At 47.1% G+C, this 19,336-nt stretch overlaps 1 protein-coding gene across 1 annotated transcript in view; it reads left to right on the forward strand.

Annotated features, from left to right (window-relative positions):
- Positions 1-5,913: 5,913 nt before the first annotated feature.
- Positions 5,914-19,336, forward strand: part of large1 (LARGE xylosyl- and glucuronyltransferase 1) — a 70,601-nt gene continuing 57,178 nt past the window's right edge. The window contains exon 1 of the mRNA XM_020644698.3: positions 5,914-6,778. The gene's annotated coding sequence lies outside the window, so the exon portion shown is untranslated. The remainder of the gene's footprint in view (positions 6,779-19,336) is intronic.

The raw sequence follows: 19,336 nt of genomic DNA on the forward strand, positions 1-19,336 counted from the left end.
TCTGAATATTTCCAGAAGAGAAAACTTCACTGGAGGAGAAAGTGTGCAGGCTCTGGTCTGAAGAGGATGAATCGTTGAGCTGGAAAAGAGCAGGCTGACTCTGAATTTGAATGTCTTCCACTTTCAGGAGACTAGTGGGCTTCTCAGTGTCATGGCAGTAATTTCAGTGGTGATGGTCTTTCATCTTGGTGGGGGGGGGAGGGGAGGGGAGGGGAGGGGGGGGTCAGCTCTGCCTGCTGCTGTCACTGACAGTTTTCGGGTTGGCTGCTCTGCTGCTGTTCAGGCATTTCCTGCAGACTTCAGCCTCGGTGACACTCTGCTGTCACGACGTGCCACTCGGAGTTAAAGCCCCGAGACTGATGCAACGTCTTCCTCTCCCCCCTCGCAACTCTCTGTGGCGTGACGCTCAGTTAGCCCACTTAACAAACCCGCACCTCTTTAGCAGGCTCGTCCCGCAGATTGGATTCGTACTGGCTGCAGACTGAGCGCCGAGGAGAGATGGAGGAGACACTCTGCAGGGAGTGACGTGCACAGTATCGGCAGCACATCGGTCCCTGTTGACCCCGAGAGGATCACAGAGAGAGTCTTTGGAGAGAGCACTCAAAGCAGGACTCAGTCTCTGCAGCGCTGAATGACTGTGACGTGATATAACTATCTGCATCAGAGGACGTGGAGCTGCTCAGTCTGCGGCTCTCTGGGGGGGACTAATGTGAAGTTTCCCATCAAGCACTCACAGCGAGAGAAAATGTCTTTTTGTAGAATACAGTAATTAAAGTTTAATTTAAAATCCTGACATGCACCAGTGCAGAAATTATGGATTTGCCTTTTTTTTTATTCAAGAAACTTTAAAGAGAATTCTGCTAATGTTGAACTTCAGCCCCATTTCTATGCTTTATTGTGTAAATGAATGATCAAAATCTGGAAATGTAAACGCCCCTGATCAGAGTGTGTCCACTCACAGGCTCGGGTTGTTATTCTACGAGTGTGACAACATGACGGAGAGGATCCTTACTGAGAGAGACCTTCATGTTTTTAAACACAAACAGCTGTTACATCACTCTACAAACACACCACACTACATTCAGAAAGGAGCTGCTGTCTCCTACATTGTTTAGGTCATTGTGTATGGATGGATGGATGCCCACTTTAGACCCAGCCTTCCTCACCAGTCTGTCCAGGTCCCTGCTGCGTCCCTCTTCTTGCTGCTTCCTCTCCAGCACACCACAGCACAGAAGAGGACACTGCCCACCACACACACGGGTAAAACTTGTGCAGCAGTTTTTTGCAGCACCTGAAGGACCCCAGCCCTCTCAGGAAGTACAGACGGCTCTGTCCTTTCCTGTAGAGGTGACCAGTCCAACCTGTCGTGTCATAGGCGATAACAAAAACAAACCAATAGCAGTATGGGATAGAACAGCATCTCCTGGATGTAGTTTTTATCAGTGGCGTCTGAGGAAGAGAGTGATGTAACGGTTTGTTTTTGGTGGCATAGTGAACCTCATTTACCTCCAAACACTCCTGATTTTATTTTATAAAGAACGCCTTCATGGACATCAGAGAATTCAAATTCTGCCCTTGGATGTTTTCACTCCGCGGAAAGTGAAAAACAGCAGTGCAGCAATCCAATGAATTCATATCTGAGAATTAGACGTTAGAAAAACAGAATCCTGAGTGTTATGTAGGGCATAAATAATTTTAAATACACATGATGATCATTTACCACATGCACCATTATTACAGGTTATATTGTAGCTCTCCAGTTTCCCTCCATCTTGGACTGACATTAATGTGTTCTGCATGCTGGTGTCAGTATCCTGCTTTGAAGGTGCGTCTCTGCAGCAGGACTCCCACTGCCTCTGGATGTCTTGGTAACAAGAATACAGGAAAAAAAAAGAAAAAATTCAAAGAAAAAATCCTGAACCAAAACCTGCTGCAGTCTGCAGAAACCCGCCCTGTGGGAGATTTGTTTTTCAAGCATGGCAACCAACAAGCCAGAAAATAACGCCAAAATGATTTTTAATATTCTGCACAGAACGAGTCCTGGAGTAAGACGGACGTCTGCAGCTTTGGTGTGTTTGTTATCTCTGTGGTTACATCAGGTAATGATTTAATGTGAGGCAAAGTCTGTTTGTGGAGCAGGATAGTTACACGCTCCTCTGCCTGGTGAAGGGTGCAGAGGGATGGAGAGCACCTGGTCTAGAGTCCTTCTGTCTGCCACCGTCACCACAGAGTCCAGCTCAGTGCCCCCCCCCCCCCACACACACACACACAGAGCCAGCCCTCCTCGCCAGTCTGTCCAGGTCCCTGCTGCGTCCCTCTTCTTGCTGCTTCCTCTCCAGCACACCACAGCACAGAAGAGGACACTGACCACGGGTAAAACTTCTGCAGCAGCTTTTTACAGAATCTGAAAGACACCAGCTCTCTCAGGAAGTACAGACGGATCTGTCCCTAACCAAAAATAATAACTCAAATAATTTAAATTTAATACTGGACAGCACCTTGAAGCTAAACAAACAGTGTTCCTTAAAACAGACAATAAAGATACTGAACAGACGCAGAAATGTTTTCAATATGTGATTGGTCAACACTACTCGAATACAGAACCCTTCCTGTTCTTGAATCCAGATACCCGCCGACACCCAGATTATTTTAGAATCTATAAAAACGGAGATCAGTGTAACTTGAACGTTGACGTTAATCTCCAAACACCCGATTTGCAGGGTTTCTGTTTTTCAGCTTCCTCTCCTCAAACTCCAGGAAGTCGCTCGTCTGTTCAAACGTTTTTTTTTTTTCTGACAGCTGCTTGGAATCAGACTCACAGTGTCAGTCAGCACGTCGTCATATCAGTGACTGCAGGGCCACTCTGTCATTACAGCCTTCACTAAACTCATTGTGTTCTCGGCTAATGGACGCTAATAGAATTAGCTTTCACCAAAGCATCTCATTAGGAGCTGTGTGCTCGGTTCTTCACTGATGACAGCAGCACACGCTCACTGAGCGCGCGCACGAGAACAGTCTGAATGATTCCGACATCAACGCCGGCGCGTAAGGACGAGTCTGATTGACCTGAAGAGAGCAAGAGAGTCTGAATCATGACTCAACCCTGTGAGAGCTTAATGAACTCATCCTGCAGGAAACAGCTGTGGGTCTGTGAGTGTTCGACAACAAACACTTCTGAGTACGTCAATTCCCCGCTTCCTCGAGAAATGAAGCTCACCAAGACAAATGTTTACAATTCCCTTCTTTTCATCCAGAAGTTTGGACTTTTCTTGACCTCTTTTATCTCACCAATCAGGGCAAAATGATGGAACTGAACATGTTTTTTCAGTCGTCCATGAGGCAGTAGAGGCAGAGATGTGATTTTCACCCTCCACGTTGTCCATACTGTAACTCTTCATATTACCCCCCCCCCCCCCCCGGCTGGACTACTGTAACGCCCTCTACCTCGTCAGCCGTCCCTGTCTGGCCTGCCGATGGAACAAAACGCTGCAGCTAGACTGTTAACCGGAACCAGGGAGAGAGAAAGCATCTCTCCTGTACTTGCATCTTTTCACTGTTTACCAGTCAAGTACAGGATTGAGTTCAAAGGTCTTTTATTTGTTTTTAAAAACCCGTACATCTCTGAACTCCTCCACCCGCTCTCCCTATACCAGACCTCTCAGGTCATCAGACCGGCTGCTCCTGGCTGTTCCTCCATCGAGGCTAAACGCCGGCGTTAACGCTCTGGAATAGTCTTCCTCTTAGTATGAAGTGTTCCCGTTTTCACATAATTATGAAGTCTGCTGGATTCAGGAGTTAAGTTACAACATTGCTGCATTTTTTTATTTGGTTCGATTTGCTTTCACACTGCACTTTGTCAGTGCACCAGAGCCTGTCGCATGTTGTGTACTGTAGCCACCCGCCACTAGTTAGGGTTCTTTAGCTCCGGTCAGTATAGCTGCTGCCACCCGGCCTCATGCTGAACTATGACCCCGAAGTAAACAGCAGGTCAGTGGAAGAGCGGCATCCTGTCGCGCAGCGCAGTTTGTCAGTATTTAGATCTGTAAAATGGGGATGGAATAATATGTCGGCTGTGTCAGGTTAAACTGGCAGATCGACCGGCCTGATGTGTAACCACGTTTATAACAGGCGGGAGCACATTAACCTGCAGGGAAGACTGAAGGCCGGGGTTATTAGCAATGCTAACATTAGCCATGCTCGTCAAACCTATCCGTGACATCGTTTACAGACGGCCAAATTCAACCCACAATGCACTGGCTGTTTGGTTCACTTCCCTTGTTTGGTTCAGATCGCGTTCTTGCTTACGGTAAAAACGAACTCTGGTGCACTTGGAAGCGGACCGAGACCCCCCCCTTTTTTAAGCGGATCAGAGTTAAGTTCTTTGGTCTGCACCAGAGCTCATTTGAGCGTTCACACAACCCAAAACCAAACCAACGACCAAACGACCAAACCAGCTCAGGTCTGAATGCAGCCATGTACCCCCCCCCAATTCATCCTCACAAAGAATATTTCTCAGTATGATTTCTGTTTCATCCAAAACGGACCTTTGAAGTTCCTTTCAGAGCTGGAACAGGACGATATATTTCAGTGTCTCAGAGAAGCTCATCGTTGGACCGAGTCAGTCTGAGCAGAGTGAAACATGTCGAGATCTGAGTGAGGATTTCAGTTCAGAGTCCTGAGCGGCTCCCTGCTGGGCGCTTTAAAGACCGACTCTGCAGTTTTAGAGCCGCTGCTGATCCGTCTGCTGGGACTGTGAGGTCGTCGCCACACGACCCCGAGCCGGCACAAACACTTTGTCACTGCACAATCCTCTGAACGACTTCATTTCACCTGCTGAGACGAGCGCTAACCTCGTCAGGACGGAGTCAACGGAGCCACATGATGCAACCTAAAGAGAGGCAGAAACATCATTATTGAGCTGAGCTGAGCCTCATCTCAGTTTGTATTCAGACTTTACTATAAATCTGATCATTCAATAGAATGACGTGAAGAAGAGAGAGAGTCATAAACAGGCGCTGCTTGATTATTAAATCATTTAAACTGCAGAGATGATTTAAAATGTTATTTCAGACAGAGACTAACTGTGTGCACGGTGTAGATCACTCCTCGCCTCCCTCCATCAGCTCCACGTCTGTTTGAGAATCACAGACTGTAAATATTAAAGGACGCAGCCTGAGTGACATCAGCCGTCTGTTCCTGCAGGGGGTCCTGGAGTCCCATCGATAGCGGTCTCCATGCTGGAAAGGCTGTCTCAGCCTAATTTCAGTCAACCTAACGGCAGGCTGAAAGCTGGAGCTGAGGCGGGTTTTAAGCCTCTCGTCACTGTAATGTCTCTGTTACAACCACTGAAGAGGGTGCAGATGTGCGATCACTTTTTCCTTCATTATGCGTCCGATTCAGAAACGTCTCAGGGATGTGAATATCACGACAGTCTGAACATCGCGATCGTTGAACTGCTAACGCAATCTGCAAAACATCTTCTGAGGCTGAATAACTTTTTTTTTAAAGATTTATTTTTGGGCTTTTTTTGCCTTTAATGGAGAGATAGGACCGTGGATGGAGTCGGAAATCAGATAGCCTCCATGCATGAGGCGCGCGCACTAACCACTGCTCCACCAGCGCCCCGGCTGTATAACGTCTTTAACAGACCCAGAGGAGACATAACGAATCAGCTGTTGCTGTTAGACCGGGTTGAAGTCCCGGCTAAGATCAAACTGTGACAGCGTGCACATATATTGAAACGCAGTCTAACATGTGATTTAAATGATGATTGGTTGCTTCAAGGCAAATAAAGAGAAACACTTGTTTACACCACCGGGGGGGGGGGGGGGACCCGCAACCAATATGACCCGCACCCAATATGTAAAACCTGTTTGTGTGTCAGGTGATGTTGTACATGCTTACTGCGTACATGATAGATATATAGGTAGATAGATCGATACTTTATTGATCCCGAGGGAAATTCAAAACATGTGCACATAATGAATAAACAAAATGAGCTTTTGATAAAGAGGGGGGCAAAAGGGGTCCAAAGCTCGGGCTAAGCCCCTGGCCAGGCCGAAATGCTAATCCAGCCCTGATTCAGGCTGCTGAGGTCCTCTGTCCAGCAGTATGAGTGGTCCAATCCAGACTCCAGTCCGTGCTTATCCACTCCTGTTTCTCCTCCCTCCCCTCTCTGAAAGCTGCGCTGCGATTGGCTGCTGGCTGCTTGTCAGGAAGAAAGAGCTGCTGTGTTGAGGCCGAAAACTCAGACACAAGCAGGAGCAGTTCGACGCAGGAGTGACTCAGAGTAAGGATATTGTCTCGACATGACACCGGGTCTCCGTTTTTAACGAGCCGGGCTCGCCGCGGAGCTGACGCCGATCCTCCGCGCTGCTTCCGCCGAGGCCGCCGCGTCCTCCTCCGCCTTTGCCCGCCACCTGAGCCCCGCTGCCCGCTGCTCTCGGTAATCCAGACCCGCTGGCTGTTAACGGGACTGACGCTGCTGTGTGGCGACGCAGGAAACCAACCAGTCCCAGATTTAAGTCTTACACAGACCCAGCGGGGACGTAACGGATCAGCTGTTGCTGTCGGGACCGGTTTAACATCCCAGGTGAAGAGCACAACTCCATGAAGAAGTGCGCGGCGGAGCAGCGTCTCGTTCTGCGCAAGACACTGTGTGCTGTGACTGAGCCGAAGAAGACCGCGTCTCCTCCTGAAGCAGCTCCGCGGGCTTTGACACTCAGGATTTATCTCATGAAGGCGTTTTGAAGCAGCAGTTTTGAAGCTCGTGCAGCAGGTGAGTCCAAAGATTGAACACCTCACAATCGAGCTCTGCACACCAGCTGCCTCAGACCGGCTGCCCAAACGCACCGGGATATTTTCGGCACGACTTGTGTGTTTTCACTTGTTATTCTAACCTTAAAAACTCCTTGTGCATACATCTCAACGAGGCCTCAATGTGTGTGTGTGTGTGTGTGTGTGCATTCAGACTCTATCTTCCAAAAAGAACCGGACAGAAATCGGTGCTTTAATTCCCCCAACAGTAAATCTCCGCGGGGGGGGGGCTGTGTCGGGGGGGGGGATTAACAGTCAAGGAGTCCATCAGAGCTCCTCAGAGAGTCCCAGCTGTCACACTCCGTCTGCTTCAACTTCAAAATTAAAGGATCCAAATCTTCCTCCTTGTTGTCTTTGGTTGTGAATCTGCTCATTCTTGTCCCTGGTCGGTCCCTGTGGCGGTGCGCACGCGGATGCATCAACAGAGATGTACGCAACACTGTGCGCGAGCTCAGCGGCAACAGTTGCACAGAAGCAGAGACAGATAGGGAGCATACACCATGCATCATGTGAAATTAGATTACAGTGTACTGCATATGCATTATTTAATGCAGCTTTAATCGAATTACAAATGAGATCACTGTGACATCATGTTTCTTTAATTAGTTTGATAAGTTACCACATAATGCTTTTAGTCCAACCAGCTTCGATGCAAAGTTCAGTTAAAAATGAATAAAATCTAAACATCATCTCGCAGATTTTGGCTCTTTATTTGTATTTTTCCCTGTGCAAACTCTGAGGCTCTTCAGACCGTAAAGAAACATTAACTTCAACAAACATTTCAGACTGTTTGTTTAATGAAGCATTCAAATGATGAACAGACACAAAGCAACCAGGAGAGGTCTGCTGGAGTTTGATTAGGGTCATTATTAACGTGTTAGTGAAAATACATTTCTATTTGTTCAGAGAAAGTGAAACGATCTGATGATTTTAAAACCCAAAGATTTTCAGAATAAGAGCCTGGTCCAGTCATTGATTTTAAAGATCGTTTGAGAATTGTGGCAAACCTACGGAAGCCTTGGGAGGACATGCATCCGTATGTTTTTTTATTTTGATGCCTTTTCCCGTGATGTGAGTGAACCTGTGAGAGCTTTCTTTAAATCCTGTGTACTCGAGATAACGTTCGTTTAACTTTTGATGACGACTTCATTTAAAGACGTTTTCTCAAGATCTCAAGAAATGAACTCGTGACCCGGAAGACGTAACTTTTGCATCTTTTTTATGAGATGCAATTTGCTGACCTGTGAGTTGACATGGAGTCCTCTCCCCCCCCCCCCCTCTCTCTCTCTCTCCCTCGCTGCAGCGTTTGGTGAACAATAACCTGAACATCTTTTTTTAAATCTTCATCACCTCTTGATGATTTCTCTCATTAAAACAATAGGTTGGTATTTCAGATGTTACGAGCTCCATTTGGACTTCTTTGAAACGCGGTGCTGCGGTCAGAGGAAAAGGTCTCGAATGCCAAGTCACCATTCGGAGATAAATCTGCGATTCTCCGCTTTTAATGAGCCCAAGAGAATCGTTCTGATCCTTTAGTTTCAGCCTCTCTCTGGATACATGCTCTCCATCAGAGAACTGAGGAAGGCAGAGATTAGATAAACCAATGGGACGATGAGAAGCTGCCCTGTATTCATGCTGCGTTGGTCCAGCTCCCCTCAGAGACTCTACATTTAGACACGACCTCATCACGAGTCAATAACCTTTAGAGAATCAGAACACCATCGATATCTCCAACGGTCCCTGAACCAGTGTCTGTTTGTCTCCATTAATGGGGGGGGTCTGACTCTGAGGGGGGGTCGGACAGCAAACATCGTCTCTGCTGCTTCACAGGCCTCAGACGTGCTGCAGCGACCGACACCATGGTGATGAAGTTCATCGATGTAATCACTCAGATACTCCGGAAGATAAGCCCCTCCCCCCCCCCCCCCTCACCTGGAGAGACGCTCAGGGGTGTAAAACTGCTGCTTCATGAGGGACCAAGGTGATGCACTGTTGTCGGTCGTGTCACACGTAGCTTTGTTCAGGGTCAGGGGTCGTGTGCGTCAGCTCTCCTCTAGTTTGGATGTTCAGTGTCCTCGCATCTGAAACGTGCAGGACGGTAACAAGAGTGTTCCAGGTTCAAGTCGAACCTTTGGGTGTTACAAAGGAAACGAGGTTCCAGCTTGAGTTATTTTGAGAACAGAAAGCAATGATGCTGAGTGACCCCGCGGTGAGTAAAGTCACGCCCCTCAACCCGGTCATATTTAGGAGTTTATCGCCTCGGTGGCGTCCATGTTTTCCTTTTATGACGAGAACTTTGTGGAGACTCATCTCTGACTCTTTCAGGACGTTAAAGGACATCTGGTTGAAATGTTCTCCCTCTCCTCTTACAGCAGATTAGATTATCTTTGCTGTCGTTGCACAAAGAGAAACGTGCTGAACAATGAAGATTAGCTTCTAATCAGAGGGGCAGCAAAGCTTTAAGGTGCAGAGCAGATCTAAAGAAATGAACGGGTGTAAACGGTCTGCGCATTAACAGTTACAGATTTGAAAAGAAGACTTAAAGGTCACCATGTTCATGAGAAAGAGTTGGTATTGATATTTATAAAATTGCACTCGTGCACATGTTCTCTGCTGGAGCGTGAGCAATAAAAGGTTTATTACGAATCAAATATCCGGTGCAGAGTTTTCTCTCTGATGAAGTTCAGTGACATAAATCATCATTTCATCGATGATAAACACGCAGCAGAAGACCGCCTGAATCTCCATGAATTCGAAAAAAACGCTTGAAGGAAACACCTTGTTCACACTCGGCATGCAAACATTCCACCAATCATATGTAGCATTAGATACACGGGACGTGCATTAGCCTTTTAGCCTGAAGCTATGCTCAGGTAATTGGCCGCGTTGCCGCTGCTTGTTTGGCTTGCGGTCGGCTGAGGACGGGAAGAGCAGCGACGACAACGTGGTTGATGGAGCAGCTTGTAAAAAGAGCCGGACTCGTGCTCGTGGAATTATTTAAGAGTCAGATCATGTGACAAAGAAAAGTGTACAACATGCAGAACAGCGGGAACGCACGGTAACTGTTACTTGATGCTAATGTTCATACTTTTGACATTTGTTCATCTATTGCACGGCCTCCAAAACGTGAAACTCGACCCCGCACGCTGTGAGGAGTTTTAAATCCTCACCCCAGACGCTGCACGCTGTCCTTCGTCCTGCATGCTGATCCAGAGCGTCGACTCTGCAGAGGAGATGATAAACAGTCATTAAGTGGCGTTAATTCAGAGTGTGTGATAGCGTGTTGGTCCCTGGATTTATTACAGCCAGCTGATGACTCATCAGAGCTTCAGCTTGTGTTACAAACTCGCTGACTGCTGCTTTGATTACGCTATAATGAGAATATTTGTCTTTCTATCAACGCTACGTGTAGTTGAACAGAATCTCAATGTGAACTAAAGAGTGGAGAAGAACATTCTGGAGAACAGGAAACATGCAGCAGCAGGTTCATTAGAGCATGGAGATGGTAGAGGTGACGTGCAGACAGTCTATGGTCGTGCAGTGATCACAGGGAATAAACGTCACCACCCCCTCCCACTCGCTCCAGGTGAATTCTCCTGATTATGTCCTGCTGCGTTCTCACATCAGCTCACTCTGACTTTCTGCAGAATAAACACGAGGAGGCTGGAGGAGAAACTCCGGGTGAAGAGAGAAACATTCAGCTGTTTGTGTTCACACGTGCAGTTTGGAGTTTTTGTGCAGGTGTGAAAGCAGCAACCTGCAGAAACCTGGATGTGGTGCGAGTCAGAGGTTGACATTGATTCTGATGTTAATAAAGCGAACAAAGTAAGTTTGCCTTCCTGCAGGCTCCGTGTGTTTTCTTTTTCAAGTGAAGCTGAAATAAAGACTCAGACAGAGACACGATGTGACTGCAGCAGGAGCTCTGGAGGCAGCGTGCAGGCGACACGGGTACAATGAGGACACACACAGCACAGTCTGAAGGAAGCTTCACAGACACACGGCTGTCTCTTCTTCTAATCACTATGAATTATTTCTGAGAATATGCTTTTCATTAGACAATGGGAGTTTAAAGTAGAGTTAATGTGTTGGCAGTATGAATTATGTAAGCGATGGGAGGTTATGTAACAAAAGAATTGACAGAAACTCTTTTTATGATTCTGATGCTCGGACTGAAATTTAACAAGTCAAGAAAATGTTCCTCCGTTCTCCTGCAGTGTAACAGTTAGTCATCAGCATGCCTCCAGTTTAAATCACTTTGGACCTGAAAGAAATGGATTCTTTCATTTGAGTCAACAGTCCTGAAGACGAGATGATTTAAACACATGAGCAACGGATGAAGCAGACAAAAATATGAATCAGTGTTTCTGGGAAGCTCTCACAGGAACTGTGAGCCGAGCTGCGTAATAACTTAAGATCAACTTGTTGTGTTTTTTTATAGTCAGGATTCCACTCAAGATAATTTTCTAAGTCTTAAAGGAGCAATATGTAACTCTGACACCTAGTGTTTAAAATCGGTACTGCAGTCCAAATTCTAAACATTGTAGAGAGCTGTCTCCCCCCGCCCCCTCCTCTCTAGAGTCGATGCTCATGCAGGTTGCCATGTGGTGGACACTGAAGCTTCAGTGTTTAGTCAGCTCTGCATGGGTCTGTAAACCTTTCTGTGTTCTAACCTCTCTCCATTTTTCAAAAAGCATCTCCAATATTGATCCTAGTTTGAGCACGTTTCTGCTCGTGGAGCTTATTAGAAACATGCAGAGGCTTTTTAGGTCGGGTACAATCACTTCTATCTGAACCACTTCTCTTGCCCGCTTCCATCACTGCAACACCTGTTGGTTTGACCTGATAACTGCTCTCATATCTGACAAACCGAGGGGCGTCCAAAACGGCCGTGTGGGGGGTGTCTTAAAACCGCCTACCTTCTCTGGTCCAAACAAATCCAGAGCATTCAGGAGCAGAATCTAAAGTTAGAAGGAGGACATACTGGCTGCTGCATTGTTGTCAGAGAAGCCAGCACTTCAACATAGCATGTTTCCTTAATGTGTGATCATATAGTAAGGTCACTTCATCATTTAACACATCTCACTGATTGGACCTTTAGCTGATTTCTAAAACGTGTGAGTCCACAGACGTGAAGGCAGTTTGAGATTAGTAAGACAGTAAACTGTGAAGCTGTAACGGCGTGATGTTGTTCAGACTTGATGTTAGCATTTTGAGATGGCGTGTTGGCGTGCAGCGCTGCAGCGTCTCCAGATGTGCATCAGCAGGAGGTGACTGTTCGCCGCCCTGGAGAGAATTGGCTGAAATAACCTCTGACATTCAGACTGAATGGAGCCGACCTTTCCTTTCTCTCCTCACTGTGCAGTGGGCGGCCGAGTGGGAGGAATTCAGCGGTGGCTCTCTGCAGACTTTTTGCGCCTTTTCAGTGCTGAACACGGAGAGGCTGAGCTGATTCAGTCGTGGCTGAAGGTCAGCGTTTCTTCTCTTCACCCTCGGTGATGTGAAGTGAATGTTTCTCAGCAGCGTCCGCTCTGTGCATCACAACACAAACGTCTGCTGCAGCTGTCAGTGACCACACCGCTGCTAAATTACAGTTTGGATTTCTTCTCTGCGGGACGGAGACGTACTGAGGAGTCATGAAGCTCCAACTCCGTCCAGACAGAAACTCGGCTTTCACAGAACAACAGGTTTTATTTACTTTTGATGGCTTTATTTCGAGACAGGACAGAGACAGAAATCAGAGGGGGGGCAATGACATGCAGGAAAAGAGCCACAGGTCGGATTTGAACCACCTGGAGGAGCACAGCTTCTGTACATGGGGTGTGTGCACCAACCACTAGGCCACAGGCGCCCCTTACACACATCCATTCTTCTAAAAATGAAACTAATAAATCAAATAAACCTGCTCCCCCCCCCCTTTTTTTAAACAAACAATAAATAACCTAAAGAATAATTGTGATTTCAGAAGTGGATGAGAAGTCATTTTTTTTAAAGTCTGAGCAGCAGAACGGTGCAGAATATTTCCATCAGTGATGCCGGAGGAGGATGAGGAGGCGTGAAAGAATAACAAGAAAATATCTGTATTCATGACCTCTGCCCACAGACTGCAGCGTGGAGCTGAAGAGCAGCCGCTCCACACTCGACTCCCTCCGACAGTCTTCAGGATGAACCGATAAAATCACCTTTTAATGTGATAAATACAGACCGGCTCTTCTGGAGCATCGTCCCAAACCAAGTGTCCCTCGGAAGCAAGACGGATGACAAATAACTCTTTATTCTCTCTGTTAGCGCTGTGCTGTTGTTGCTCCTCATCACCACCGTGTAAAATCTTGAAAATGTTCTGATGGCGAGGTTAATAAATAACGGGATTGATCCTCGTTACTCGTCGGTAACTGATGCAATATTTTCAGACGAGGGCCGGGGTTACTATGGTAACAACTGTATATAAAGTCAGACTCTTTATCTTTGTGTCCGTCTGATATTTGTTCTTCTCTGACCGCCTTTAAAAATGGCGTCGCAGCAGTTTTCCTGCAGCTGTTTAGAAAGCGCTCTGTGAGAAATGTGAAGTTATTTGGAAGCGTGATCTTCAGGAAGCTGTGCACAAGTAGAAACAAAACCACGGGTCACTCATGAGCACCTGTTCACTGTGTGTGTGTGTGTGTGTGTGAGAGAGCCGGCTGCTCGCTCAGCTCAGTTTTTGATCACCGTGGACAGCTGCAGAGGAGGCGGAGCCAGCGTCTGCTTTAAGAGACGCAAGGTTGACTTCATGTGTAGAGAAACAGAATGCGTGCATGTTTGCTCTGCTCTTCTTTTTTTGGGCAGTAGTTTGATCCTGACGCAGGACTCAGAGGTTTTTATCTGGAGACTGGAGAATTAACTACAGTGACAGCGAACGGCGGCGTGGTGTGCAGCGCTTACAGACCTATGTGGAAATTGGCATTAAATAGAAAAGGCGAGAAACTGTTTGGCCAAAGAAAAGTTGATGTCTTCCTCGTTATCAGTATTCCACAAACATGGCAGGCATGTCAGATCAGTCAAATATTCTCTTTAAATGTCCGTTGCTGCAGACTGATGTCATCGTGGTCGCGGACCACCGGGTGGTGGAGTTTGTCTGCCGGGTTGAGCTGATGAAGACAGACGGTTTAATGGCAGTAAATGGTGACGGATGTGATCGAGAGTACGACAGTTTGACTGCTAAGTGTTTGTGAGAGCCGTCAGGCAGACAGACACACCTGGAGCAGAGACTGATCCCGATGATAGAGAGGAAACTTCTCTCTCTGAAAACATGTGCATCACATGAAATTAAAGTCTTTACAATGAATCAGTCATTGTTCACCATCAGAGCTGTGCACACGATATACATCAGCATGAGGAACTTTTAAAACAGAGTCAGTTTAATTAGTTCTATTGGCATCATTTAGTGTCTAATATCTGGACAGATTAAAGATGGAGTCAGCAGCTTGTTCCTTCAAAATAAAAGACAGACTTCTCCTAAAGTAAAGCTGCTCCATCGTCCCTTCTGGGCCTCTGTACATGTGTGGTGGTGACTGTGTCTGCAGAGACTCTGTCCTCTGACTGGATTTTACTGTTCTGCTTTGTTCCGGTTGACTCGGGACGTTTCTGGGCGGAGCTGGTGTGTTTCCTCCAGCCAATGACAGCGCAGCAGGTGAGTTTAGGAGAGGATACAATTCAGTGATTGGTCGCGATTCAAACCGGTGAATATGACGGACGTGGACGTAGCAGAAAAGAAGAGAAAATATAATCACAGTGAGGAGAAACACCAAGTGGATAAAGCTCGTTCTAAAACGAGGGTGAACCTTGTGTTGTCTTTTACCCGTGGACGTGGAGTTGTTCTGCTTCCTGTTGGACAGGCAGGTGACAAACACCGGCGGTTAGCCTGTGCTAGCGTTGTGTTAGCTTGCAGTGTAGGTAGAAGCAGTAAACGTACACACTACGTCCTGCAGGGGGGCGTAAGCTTCGTTTTAGGACCCCTGTTTATCTCTTGATAGTTTGAAAGTCCTGATGCAGTAATGAGCTCCGAGTCCGACTCTCCACACTGAAATATTTCTTCATCAGTTGATTTAGTGAACACAGAAATAATGATCGAGCTGCTCGCTCTCTGATTGTCCCTCTGATTGGTCCTTCATTATTTCTCATTGATCGACTTTGATTCATTTTTTATTCTGTAAACACTCATTTGAGCTGCTCCCACTTTCTGTGTGCAGCTGTAATCAGATGTTAGATAAAGTCATGTCACACACACACACACACACACACACACACACACACACACACACACACACACACACACACACACACACACACACACTTTATCTGCTGCTTGTATCAGAGCTGCTCTGCTGGTCGTTCCTCCGTGTAGCTGTCAGTAGTTATTATCTGTGAATCAGAGCTTGATGAAGCAACATGACGCTCCTCCTCGTCCGCTCAGGTGTCTCCTCAGATCCTCACCTGCTCTGCTCTTGTGTTTGTGTGTGTGTTACTGATTGGTTCAGAAGAGCCTCCATATTAACCCAGCATGACGTCGAATGATAAACTCTCCGTCCAGCTGACGCGCGGCTGCAGGCCTCCTGAGCTGACTGCAGGTTTCTGATCGGCTCGTTCCACTTTTTAAGTTCCCATTTTGCCTCAGTGTCGCTCTCACAGCGGTCTCTTTCTCCTCTCTCTTAGCTCTCACAATCGGTTTGTTCAGATGTTGTGTCCGTGAAGGGCTGACATGCAGCTCTCTGCAGGCCGACTCCCTGAAGACATGAGGCTACACACACTCCCTGAATATCCCGGAATATCCCAGCGGTGGACAGACCAACCCATGAGAACTGAAGATCAGGGGGGCTGAATGGAAACTTGACAACATGTGTCTACTGTCAAAGACGGAGATGTGCATGTTTTTTTTTTTTTAAACATGTGTATAAAGCTTTCTCTCTGTCATTCTGGAACTTGTTGAATTTCCTTTAGCTTTGTTTCTGTAAACATCTTATTGACACCGGTTGAAAAGGAGAACATGTGCTTCATGCAGAGAGGAAGAGAATAACTTCTGATGTCAGAGGACGCGTCACGCTGTGAGCTCCACAGACGGAGACCTGTGTGTTCGCTTTGGTTGTTTTGGGCTGAGATGCAGAAGTCTTCAAACGTGAGCGTGTTAGATTTCTCCTCGGAGGTGTTGGTTCAGCAGCGCCTGTGGCTCCGCTCTGATGCTGGACGATGATTGGATGTTTGATTAAACTCTGTCCCCGTGTGAGAAGAGAGGAGGACACGGCAGAGCATTAGGAGGGTGATTATGAGGCTTTTCTTAGAACAAAGGTTGTTAGGCTTGTTGTCTTTTATTTGCTCTTTATGTTTGAATCAAACCTCCGAGCTGCAGAACGTCTCCAGGGAGCAGAAAGACACACACGAGGTGTTTGCTGTGATAAAGTTTGTTGAGGGAGGAGGGAGGAAGAGGAAGGAGGAGGAGGGAGGAGGTGGAGGAGGGTGGAGGAAGAAGGAAGGAAGGAAGGAGGAGGAGGAAGAAGGGAGGGAGGAGGAGGAAGAAGGAGGAGGAGGAAGAAGGAAGGAGGAGGAAGAAGGAAGGAAGGAAGGAAGGAGGGAGGAGGAAGAGGAGGAGGAGGAGGAGGAGGAGGAGGAGGAAGAAGGAGGGAGGAAGAGAAGGAGGAAGAAGGAAGGAAAGAGGAGGAGGAAGGAAGAAGAAGGAGGAGGAAGAAGGAGGGAGGAGGAGGAGGAGGAGGAGCTTTTGGATCAGAACATTAAAATGACAGATATCTTACCATTTGAGACACATGGTATCAAAGTATGCACGAACATTTCTGCTTTGTGCAGAAGGTTGTGACTGACCCGAGGCTGCAGCACAAACATGACAGATGTTGTGGTTTCTCGTCTTTCTTGTTGCTGTGGCTCTGCAGGGATGCTAAAGTTCCCCGGTCCAGACTGAGATAAATGAACAGCCGCCACTTTACAGCCTCTCAGAGGTGCTTACGTTGCTCTGAACTCGTGCATTGTGTCTTCATTTGAGGTCTGCTGTACTTACATTTTGCTATTTTTATTTCATAAGTGCAGAAAACTACAATTATAAGAGAGCGCAGAGCTTAATGCGTCCCAGGTGGCGCACGCACGGCACATAAGAAGCTGGTTAATGGATGCGGGACACGTCTCATTTATAATCTGGAGTCCACCCAGTCTGAGACCGAGACGAGGCCGAGACCTTCAAAAAGTGGTCTAGAGACCAAGACCCATTTGGAGTACTCCAACACTACGCTGCAGGATCATCCTCCAGCGACAATCTCAACAGGTGAAAGATCTGACTTTTGCAGATTTGTGTGTTTCCTCACCTCATCATGTTGTACGAAGCTAACACCAGTTATGAAACCCCATTGGACAGCTCCACATGGTTCTCCCTGAAAGCATGCTCGTATCGTCCTCCCTCTGTAAACACTACGTCCTGTGACCATCAGATCCCAAACAGAAGCTGGAGGAGAGCGTTCAGAGAATCAGCCCGAGCTCTTCCTTCAGAGTCATGTGAGACAATTAGGGAGGGAGAACGTCTGACAGCACAAACAGTGTTTCATGTGTTTAGTCAGTTTCGTCGCTCAGATTAAAATCCAGACGGCTCGGGATGGATCAGGATCTCTCGTCGTCTTGATTTGGTTTCTAATTAGCAGCTCCATCCTGTGTTAGCGTGTCACCCTCCTCTCTGACAGTCCTCAGCTTCCACAGGGAACACACTGATGACACCATTTCTGTTTTTAGTCCCTGCCCTACTTTCCTCTCCGTGCTGCCTGTTTGTGTGTGTGTGTGTGCTGCGTGTGTGTGTTTGGAGGTGGTTGGGGGAGCAGCACAAGGACACTGCCACATCCAGAACATGACTCAGGGACGAGTTTAATCTTATTTTGCACAAACCCAAGCATCCAGAGTAGTTCAAAGAATCTTATTTTTGCTGCAGGTCGGCCTCCACATTCAGTCTTGCGGTCACTGAAGAGTTACTTAAAGGGTCATTCTGGTATGTTGCGTCCTTGACCCCCTTCATACCCGTGTGCCGCATCATACCGCATGCCGCCGCAGGTAAACAGGCCGTGATGTCTACAACGTAATCGATGATGGATCACAGTGTTTCCTCTACAAGTTGTTGTCTTTGTCACAAACAGGCTCAGATATTAAAACACTGCAGACTCACTGCACTCGTGTTCACCGCGTTAATCTCTGCCGTGGTTTTTTTCTCAATCGCGCCCTGCTCAGGAGTCTCTACACTGCAGGTTCTAGTTTGAAATTGACCGGGATGGTGATCGAGAGGTCGCTGTCAGAGTGCGCTGCGCAGACGGCATGCGGTGCACACGTGTCCTGTAGAATCTTCCCATAGGTGTGTGACAGCATTACAGAGAGGATCCTGACAGAGATCACACACAACACACAAACAGCTGTTACGTCACTCTACAAACACAGCAGACTACATTCAGAAAAGATTTCACCTCCAGGAGCCGCTGCTGTTCTGCTGCCTCCACTAGTTGGTTTTATTGTGCATCACTCAAATACTGCACAAACAGAATGACAAACTGTAGCTGTTTCTGTCAGAAGGAAAAGCAATGACATAATATCGCTTTTAAAGTACTGGGCTCGGTTGACAAAAACAAAAGGTCATTTCACCTCCAAACCTGTGAGTCTACTCCCGCCTGAAGTCATTACTTTAAGTGTGACATCATCACCAGACCTTTACGTTTTTTTAACCACAAACGGCTGTGTCATCCCTCTCTACAAACACAGCAGACTACATTCAGAGAGGAGAAACAGGAGTTGAACCTCACAGAGCGTGAAAGTTGCTGCCCCTCTGCTGCATTAGTCACAGACAGTTCTGATCAAGAAAACAGAAGTCACAGGATGACACAAAGTCACCAAAGCGAGGCCGCGACAGATCAGCAGCCCCCCGAGCTGTCGGAGTTTAAACGACTGGTTCTCAACATCTTCAGCAAAAGTTCTCTCTCTGCAGGGATCCTTTCTGTGATGTTGTCCCACAACCTGAGCCTGTCAGGGACAAAAACATCAGCCTTGAGTGGATGTAACGTTGATGGTATGCAGGACGAGCGGCAGACACATCAACCTGTTTCACTGCTGCCAGGCTGAAGTCGGACTTTTCCCAAACTGTTAGCTTCTCCGAGTCACTCAGACCTAAAGTAAAAGTCTTTCAAGCAGCAGAGCAACAATCTGAAAGTGTTGCAGCACCAACTTTCCCTCCTCTTCTAGTTCTGACAACAACAAAGAACTTTGAACCGGAGAGCAATGAGGAGGGAAATAAATCAGCATGAAAACGACTGTTTCAGTCTCCCATGCTTTTCTTTTTCTTTCTGTTGTTTTTTCCTGCTTCGCCTCCAGCGCCGACTCGGCCATGATTAATTGCTTCATCTGTGTCCCTCTAAACTTAACAGCAGTTTATCTCGGCGCCGCTGTATGAATGTATAGAGCTGCTGTTTATAAAAAGTGGAGCCGGGGACATTTCTGCCGCAGAGCGATAACCAAAGCCCTG

This window comes from Labrus bergylta, chromosome 23, assembly GCF_963930695.1.
Source record: "Labrus bergylta chromosome 23, fLabBer1.1, whole genome shotgun sequence".
Lineage (NCBI taxonomy): Eukaryota > Metazoa > Chordata > Actinopteri > Labriformes > Labridae > Labrus > Labrus bergylta.